This window comes from Trichechus manatus, unplaced genomic scaffold (genome assembly GCF_000243295.1).
Source record: "Trichechus manatus latirostris isolate Lorelei unplaced genomic scaffold, TriManLat1.0 scaffold00102, whole genome shotgun sequence".
In the NCBI taxonomy this organism is placed as follows: domain Eukaryota; kingdom Metazoa; phylum Chordata; class Mammalia; order Sirenia; family Trichechidae; genus Trichechus; species Trichechus manatus.
The window spans coordinates 4224706-4233661 of record NW_004444038.1 but is presented as its reverse complement, the minus strand read 5'-3'; the positions used below and the strand labels follow the sequence as shown (position 1 = coordinate 4233661).

General features: G+C 37.8%; 1 protein-coding gene across 1 annotated transcript in view; it reads left to right on the top strand.

Moving 5' to 3' along the window:
* Positions 1–8956, top strand: part of NALF1 (NALCN channel auxiliary factor 1) — a 719112-nt gene that overhangs the window by 187645 nt on the left and 522511 nt on the right. The gene's annotated exons all lie outside the window — the stretch shown is intronic.

The window sequence follows — 8956 nt, the reverse complement described above, 5'->3', positions numbered from 1 at the left end:
CCCTGTAACAGTTTCTGTGGTATCTGTTACAGCCAACGTTCTTGACTGTGCATGTGTTAGGAATAGAGACTCTTTCAGGAGATCAGGTAGAAGCATAAAAGAAGTATCTGAGAAAATATTAGGAAAATAGACTTATGGCCAGCAAGAGAGAGGGTGACTTTAAAGGATAGCCGTAGAGTAAGAGTAAAACTCTTTTCCTAGCCAGAGTTCCCTGATTCTGTCTGGAATGGAGAAGAACAGAGATAGTGTCTTTTAACCTCAGACTGAACTATTTCCAGAAACAAGTGTCATCATAGCTTTCAAATGTTCATCAATCTCTTGAAATAAAAATGTATATGAACATTTTCTAAATGGCAGCAAATTGACTTTACTCATCCTTTCGTTCCTGCCATTCAAATAATGATAATAATAATAATAGTAACCTACCCGTGCAAACAGTTTGGAAGAGGTTATGATTATTTGTATTGGGAAAGCGTCCATTTCCAAAATCAGACATCGCTGTGTGACTTTTTGCATCTAGAAGTCCCAACCCTGAAAAATTAGAGCCAACAGAAAGCAGAGCATTAATTAGCCTTCTTACTCACAAGCAACACACATTGGTTAATTGTCTGGCTAATTTAAGCAGAAAAGGTAAAATGTATTTCAGGCTATTAGGTAGCTAACAAAAACTTTAGGGAAGCCTGCTAACCTAACTTGAAGGCTGTACAGCTATGAACAATGCAATATATCCCCCCAAATACGGGGAAGATAGATACGTTCACCACCACCTCTGGGACAGTGGATAGTGCTGACCCTCACCACACGGGGTTCTCTGCATCCCTCCCGTCTTCACATTGGTGGCTTACTGTTCAAAGTAGGAAGTGAGGTCTTATGGTCCATGCTAAGTCATAGGTACACCCTAGTTGTGGGGCAGGAAGGGACAGTGACTCTAAGGAATTTTCATTCTGGTTGAGGGAGCTGGGCTTTGCCCCAGAGGTGGGTATTTCTCATACATGGAAAGGAGGTTCTGAAATGAAGCAACCGAAAATAATGAAAAAGCTCCACGGTGCATTAAATGTGGTTAAATCTGTTTATCACCGATATCAGAGGTATTGTTTTTATGACTTAAAAAGGTAAGGAAATTAAATTTTTCCCAATTATTAGATGTACTTCAGCCTACAGTATCATATTAATGCACGTAATTTAAAAACTGGAAGACATACATCCTCTCCCCTTGTATGTGAAACAATTAAGCAATTGTGTTCAACTACTAATGAGATTAGAAGTAGGAAGAGTTAAATATTTTCCTGTTGATGTTTTACATTAAAAGAGAGGAAGTTTAAAGCAGAAGAATTGAAGGCCGTCAGTCCATCCAGTGACTGAACCAGCCCAAGGGCAGCCCATTCTAGTACAGTCTGCTCCCTGTGAGTGGGGCTGGAGGTGTATTCTCTCCACTTAAAAAATTCATTCTTTTATTTTTCGGGATGACAATGTTTTGCTCAGGACTAATTCTGCTTTCAAGTTATTAAAGTAAATAGACTGCATTTAATGCTCATTTTAAAGGTGCGTTGAGAATTATTATTATGGAAGGGGCTTTGAAGAATTAGGCATGAAGAAATAAATATGATAGTGAAATATTTTAGGATAAAACTTACCTACTTGAATGCATGCAAAAAATCAAAATATAATATTAAATAGACTTAATGAATTAAATGCCAGTATAATCTGTGTTACTGAGCTGCTTTTCCATGTACATTACACGTCATCTATTCTTAGGAAATGAGAATAAAGGATGAAAGAATAAATTTATAATGTCTGCAAGGGAACAGAGTTCTGGCTACTGTTTCTGACAAATAATAGGAGTTTCCCTTCTGTGGGGGGAGTTGGGGGAAACATTTCTGAGGCATTTTATTGCTCCTACAGTTTGAATCCTCTATTCTAGCAGACTGCAGACTCCAGCTTTCTCTTTCTCTGCCGGTTAGCAGGATGTTGAGCGTGTGCTCTTAAATCGAGTAACTTGTCGTTTATCTCAATGTCTGTATTATAGCCTTTGGTGTCCAAGGAGTTAAAATTCTGGCTCTCTGTGGAGCTGAGCCTTTGACAGCTCCTTCAGTGTTTTGAGTCACTGCACCACTAAGCAGGCTTCTCTCTCTCTCTCTCTCTCGCCCTTGCCCTTAAATATCCGCAGTGTGTATCAGCTGGAACAATAACTAGCTAATCCTTCTCTCACTGCTGCAAACTTATTACCAAATAGAAGCTCTCAATGGAAGAAAAGTAATAAAAGTGAAGTCTACCAACTCTTGCACAGTTTTCATTGAAGCATCTGCTTCTGTTTTCTTAAGCTGAAAGGAGTAATTGTTTCTATTTTGTACTCAGCAGAGGATGCTAACTAATTCAACCTTTTCTTCTTCACGTTATACCTTGGCTTTGGAATAAATTGTATGGATAATTATATTACGTTCTCCCTTTGCTTCTTTATAAGCTAGTATTTTGTCTGTGTCTGACAGCACTCATAATATGATCAAGGACAAATTCTCTGGTCTTATACTAATGTGTCACTGTGTGACCATGATCCAATTTGCAGCACAACTGTATACATATATCTGTGTGTGTGTGTGTGTGTGTGTGTGTGTGTGTGTGTGTAAATGCCCTACTATCATCATATAGACTTGGCATATGGACTTTCTGCAGCTCACTGAATTAGGTGACAACATCTGCCAGTATTGGAAAAGTAAGTGCATTTCTGTGTGTGTGCCCTTCTTGGAAGCACTTTCTGGGGCTAACTGCAGTAAATGGTTTGAACTTATTTAAATTCTAGTTCCTTTGGAAAACAAGCAGCAACGGCCACAACATTTATTGGGAGTGCAGTATGGCAAGACACATCTGTATGACATTCTTGGGAGGGAGGTGGTACCACACAGAGCTTAAGAGTACAGACTTTGTAGAAGGACGAAGCTGGGTTTGAGCTTTGCCTCCACTGATTCCTAACGTCGTGACCTTGGGAACATCTCTTTCCTTGCCTTTAAAAAACCAAAACCAAAAACCAAAAACCAAACCCACTGCCATCGGGTTGATTCCAACTCATAGCGACCCCATAGGGTTTCCAAGGCTGTAAATCTCTGTGGAAGCAGATTGCCACATCTTTCTCTCGTGGAGCTGCTCGTGGTTTCAAACCTCCAACTTTTCGGTTAGCAGTTGATAGCTTTAACCACTATGCAACCAGGGTGTGGTAATTGTACCTCTTTCATATTGCTGATCTCAAGTTTAAATGAGAGAATATATTTAAAACCCAACAGATGATATAGTCAAGGGGTCTCAGAACATGGAAGAACCAATCTTCATAAATTATATAGGCCAAGTGTGAGACTAACTGGAAGACTGGTTGAAAGTCTGTATTCATTTTAATTAAACGCACCTTCATGGAGAACTCTTGCACCCCCACCTCCAGATTTATTCTTTGGATAAAGTGAGCTAGGTAAATTGGAACCTGGGAACACCTTAATTGTAGGGGAAGGTTTAGAGATAAAACCACAGAGAGTTTATGATATACACTACAGACTTAACAGTTGGCTTTCCTTGTCATTTCTTATCATTTTACTTGAGAATGGCTGTAGCCAGGCAAATATTTCCAGAGTTGGAGATGGTTGGAGTCTTCTTAGGATAAACCAAATAATCCCCAGAGAAAAGACTTACTGACAATAAAATCTGCAACATATCTGATTCAAGATAAACGCTGTTGCATTATGAGATAAGACTGGGATAGTGTATAAGAGAAATTGTCTGAGAACTAGAAGACACTCTTGGAAATTAAGGATATCATCACCGAAAAAAAAAAGAAAAAAATTTGGAAGAATTGCAAGCTAAAGTTGAGGAAATCTCCCAGAAAGTAGAATAAAAAGGAAAGAGATGGACAATTTGCTAATTAGCAAATTAGAAAAAATAATCAAAGATGTCTTAGATCTAACTATTAGGAATTTCAGGAAGAGAAAAAAGGAAAATAAATGGAAAATTATCAAAGAAAGAAATATTTCAGTAGTTTTTTCCAGAGTTAGAAGAACTTAGGAAAGTTCAGAAAGTCTGCTAATGTCATTTTCCAGAGTTGGAAAATACAAACCCTTAGATTGTCTGAGCCACTAGGCAAACAGACTGATGTGGAAGGAGGGAAGGGAGACTCACACTAAAATAACCATGAAGTTTCAGATGACAAAACATAATATCAAGGATCAAAAAATGTCTACAAAGGCAAAAAACCCTTAGAGCAACGCTGGAAGCTAGAGGACAGATGAGCAAACCTTTAAATCTCTGAAGAAGAACTGTTATTTTTTTAACCTGGAATTCTTTAGCCAGCCAAACTATCATAAGAGCGTGGGAAAAATAAAGACAATCTGGGAATTTTTTTTTTTAACCTCTTTTTCAGTATTTCTCAGGAAGGTAGAGTGGCTATGTTCCACCTAAGCAATGGAGTAAACCATGGAAGAAGCATGAGATCTAGCAAAAAAGACTTAATAGGGGAGAGAAGCAAAGAGAAGTTCCTTTTGTAGCAGACCTAGAAAACTTCCAGAACGGAGAACTCTAGGAAAAAAAAAGGAAGCCAAAACTTATTTGTTATCTGATGCATTTGAGCATAAGGAGATTAGAATTGATAGGACTTTTACAGATGTCTTTGAGAAAATTTCACAATGAATATGTAAAAAAATAAGCAAATGAAATATGATGCATTTGTTAATTCTAAGGAAAACAAACTTTGTACAAAGAATACATATTGTACTGTTTGGGTCCAGCAGGGTACTATTGAAATAATCATAAAAGTGTATACAATAATTATTGATGTCACCAAGGTGTTGATATAACTATTTTGGGAAGCTAAGGAATGAGGAAGTAGGTAAAAGTGAGAGATAAGAAGGTTGAATATTCACCATAATAGAAAATCAGTAGAAAATTTCTAAAATATATAATTCTAGAATTAATTATATAAGAACTCTTTTTCTCTTTCTCTTTTTAGGAATATAAATTTAAATACTAAAAGAAACCACTCAAATAGGTGATAATGGTTGCTTCTGAGAAACAAAACTGGTGAGTCATAAGGGATAAATAGGAAATACTTTTCATTATAAGCTTTGAAATAGAAATTGATATTTTAAACTTTCCATTTCTTGTGTTAATCATAGGAGTCACTATTCACATTACTACTTCTACAGAATGAAACTAAAACCTAGGAAAAGTTCAGTAAGCTTGCTGATCTCATTCAGCTAGTAAGTAAGAACCATATTTTAAATCTTATCTGTCTAAATGCAGACCTTCATAGTCTCAACATGACACAGCGTCACCAACAATTCCATATGTGTATGGATACATTTACTGTTTTCCCATTTTAGTAAAAAAAAAAAAAAAATGTAGTGTGAATTGGCCTCAGATGAAGATAAATTTGATCATGCGAGGTGGTATTACAAAGAAGCAGTATGTGTCTTTATTATAGCTCATACCAGTTGGGATTTTCTTATTTGTTCCAGATGGCTGCATAGTTACAGAAACCTGTCCCATCCCAACCAACGCTTGGGTATTAAAATGAGCATACTTTAGCATCTATTAATTGGAGATAGAAAACAATAAAGTGTTTTAAATGTGCCTCCCCCACTTTCCCCCTCCTTATACCAAGGTAAGATGGCCGATAGGAGTCTTTGCTTAGTATTGATGTGGCTGGAGAGGAAATGAAGTTAGTGACCCTTTTTGAACAATGACTTTTCAGTTGCCTGTTTTAAAAATAGTGTCTATGGGTAGAACAGTATTCCATGGTCATTCAGAATAGTTCAGAATAGTTGCATTTTATGCTATGGAACACCCATCTCCAAATCAAGGTCTTATACCTTCTTACAATGCTTTCCTCCTCTCCACTCCTCTTCATGAAAACACAGGCCACTTCTCAGAAATGCCCTGTCATCAAATTGCTTCTCTCTGTTTGGTATTGAGTGTAATGACCCATTCATTTAAGGGGGTTCATTATTATTGGTTAAACCAAACAAAACCTGTTGCTGTCGAGTTGATTATGACAATTTAGTAATATTCCCAAGAAAAAGTTCACATTAATGTTACTGCCATAAAATATTTATCAAAATTCTTGACTTCCTATTTGAATGAGCAATGGATTGCCTCTGCATGTGGTAAGGAAGTTATATTAGTTATGATAAGGATTCAGCTATGACCTAAAATGGCAGACATCTTAAACAAGATACAATTATTTTTCTCTCTCTCGTAGAAGTGTGTAAGCTATTAGTCAGCCAGGACTCCAGGCTTCTTCTGTCTTGTGGTTCTGCCATCCCAGGCCCTCATGGTACTAGATGTCCACTTCACTGTGTCAGCATCCTAGCTGGCAGGAAGGAAAAAGAAGGGGCACAGCCTCACTCTGAAGGCAAGATTCAGAAGCTGGATACATGCATGCCGTTGGCTCACATTTCATTAGCCTCTGGGCCACACTGAGCTCTAAGAGGGCTGGGGAAAAAGCCCTTATTGGTATATTCCTAAAAAGCCTAATCGGGTGAAAGGGAGACAATTGTAGTCTTGACCTCAGAATAGGACATTCATGTTTTCATATTTTAGGTAAATTTTTTAATCATGCGGCAAATAACTGAGTAGGAAGTATATGCTGTTTAAAAAATATTTTGGATACTGTAATGGCTTATACAGGAAGACAACTGTGGATAGAACAAAATGGCCTTTGAGAACAGAAAAGTGACACAAGATATGTACCATCATGAACACTTGGAGGATTTTCTGTGGCTGAACCAGCCAGCACAAGATAGGAGGTAGAGGAATAAACAGTAGGTCAGAACCGCTGTTGGATGTGTAAATTGGCACAGTCCCTTTGGAGGGCAATCAGACAGTACTTCCCAGCAGCTCCTTGGAAGAAAGGGCTGGTGAACTGCTTCTGTAAAGATTTAAAGATTACAGCCAAGGAAACCCTATGGAGCAGTTCTACTCTGTGACACGTGGGGTCACCATGAGTTGGGGGCTGTTTCAACAGCAGCTAACAACTGCGACAACAATATAGAGACTCTAAACCCTGGAGATGTGAAGTACTTAGTTCAAGTAGCTTCAACTAGCAGACAGTAGAACTGAAATTTAAAACAGAGTGTGTCTGACTCTCAAGTCCTTTCTACTACACTCTTTTGCCTATGTTCATCCTGCTTTTCATTTTTATGAGGTTCTCAGCTGTGATATGGAAATTGGATTTTGAATCACCCAATATCAAATAGATGTCCTCCATGAGTAACATTTGTAAGGTATTAGAAATTTTGAAATGTAAATTATATATAACATATCTTTTACCAGAGCCTTGCTTGTGCTTCCAACTGTTTCAAGACTCACGGAGTCAAAGATGACTAACCAATAAAGGCTCATATTAAGCAAAAGTTATGAATGGGCAAGCCTACCTCATTGTTTCCACTATAAAACTGCATTAATTCATTCAACCTAAATTTATTGAACCAGGCAGTGTGCTGAAAAGTGGGTCTTATTTATGCTCTGGATGAAGATGGACTTAATTGCGTAGGCTTCCTAAATAAAAGTAGACATCAGAAGAGCACTGGAACAATGAGCCAAAGATACGCGGTATAATGGAAGGAGTGCTCAACCAGAAACTAGTAGAAGTTTGTTATTTGTTCTGTCACTGTCTACCTGTGTTATTTTTAGTCTTCAAGAATCCCAATTCTCCCATCTATTAAATAAGCTGGATAAAAATGCAGGAATTCAAAGTAAGAGCTTATTCTGGACTTTGGGCAAGCATAAACAAATTAGACAGAAGTCCTGGTAGGAGAGAGTAAGCCAAGTTATTTGGGTACAGAACACTAAATCTGCCATTAAAGTGGGATTTTAACTTGTTGAAAAAATATGTGATAAGAGAATCATTATTGAATGGTCTCTTATGATAAGGTGACCATAACCTGCTATGTTTATTTGATTTAATGTCTGAAGGTTTCTGCAGAGATAAAGACGTGGTATATAAAGTATCAGAGCATTATCTACACATTTAAATTCATGGGGACTCTCTCTGCCAACTATCTAGAATGTAGCTGTTTCTCTCTGACTTTAAGACGCATATTGTTGTTGGGTGCCGTTGAGTCAGTTTTCCACTCATAGCGACCCCATGTGAAATGGTAAAACCGTCCCCTTAGGGTTTCTAGGCTGTAATCTTTATGGAAGCAGATTGCCAAATCTTTCTCCTGTGGAGTCACCGGGTGGGTTTGAACTGCCAACCTTTCGGTTAACAGCTGAATGCTTAATCTTTGTGGCAGCGGGGCTCCTTTTAAGACATATGGCAGGTACTCTTTCTATTTGTTCTTTCCTTCATGTTAGAAGTACCGATGGACCTATGTCATTTGTGAGAAAACTGTCTTGGAGGGTAAGGAGCTGGGATCGATGACCCACAACTGACTCCAAAACAATGTCACAGAAGCAGAGCATTTGCAGAGGGGCAAAAATACACGAATTTTCTCAATAGCATTTGATGTATAGTATTGGGTTTTTGCTGAGAAATTCAGGACTATTTGATGTAATTAAAATGTAGCCTGAGACATGAGCAAGAACATTTAAAAAACTGACAAAATGGCTGCATCACAAACATGAATAAATCAATAGTAATTGGGTAGCACCTAAGCGCCTTCTTTGCAGATGTCGGTCTCAGTTACACACAATTCTTTCCTCTTCCCCCAAACTAAATGTATTGGAATTCTCAGGTGTTCATTCCTACGCAAACCAATGATTGGTTTCATCATTCAGTTTTATTTTGCAGTGGACTATACATAGACTGAAAACAAATACAACCTGCCTCTCCTTTACTTCACAAATTAAAAGCAAAATGGAAAGCTAGAAACGAGTGGATTCATAAAGTAGGTAGGAGAGTAAGGAGCTTGAGGAATAAGGAGAAATTGAAAGATAACCTGAAAGTTTATTTTATAAGGAGGGTTGAAGCTGAGCTGGTCAA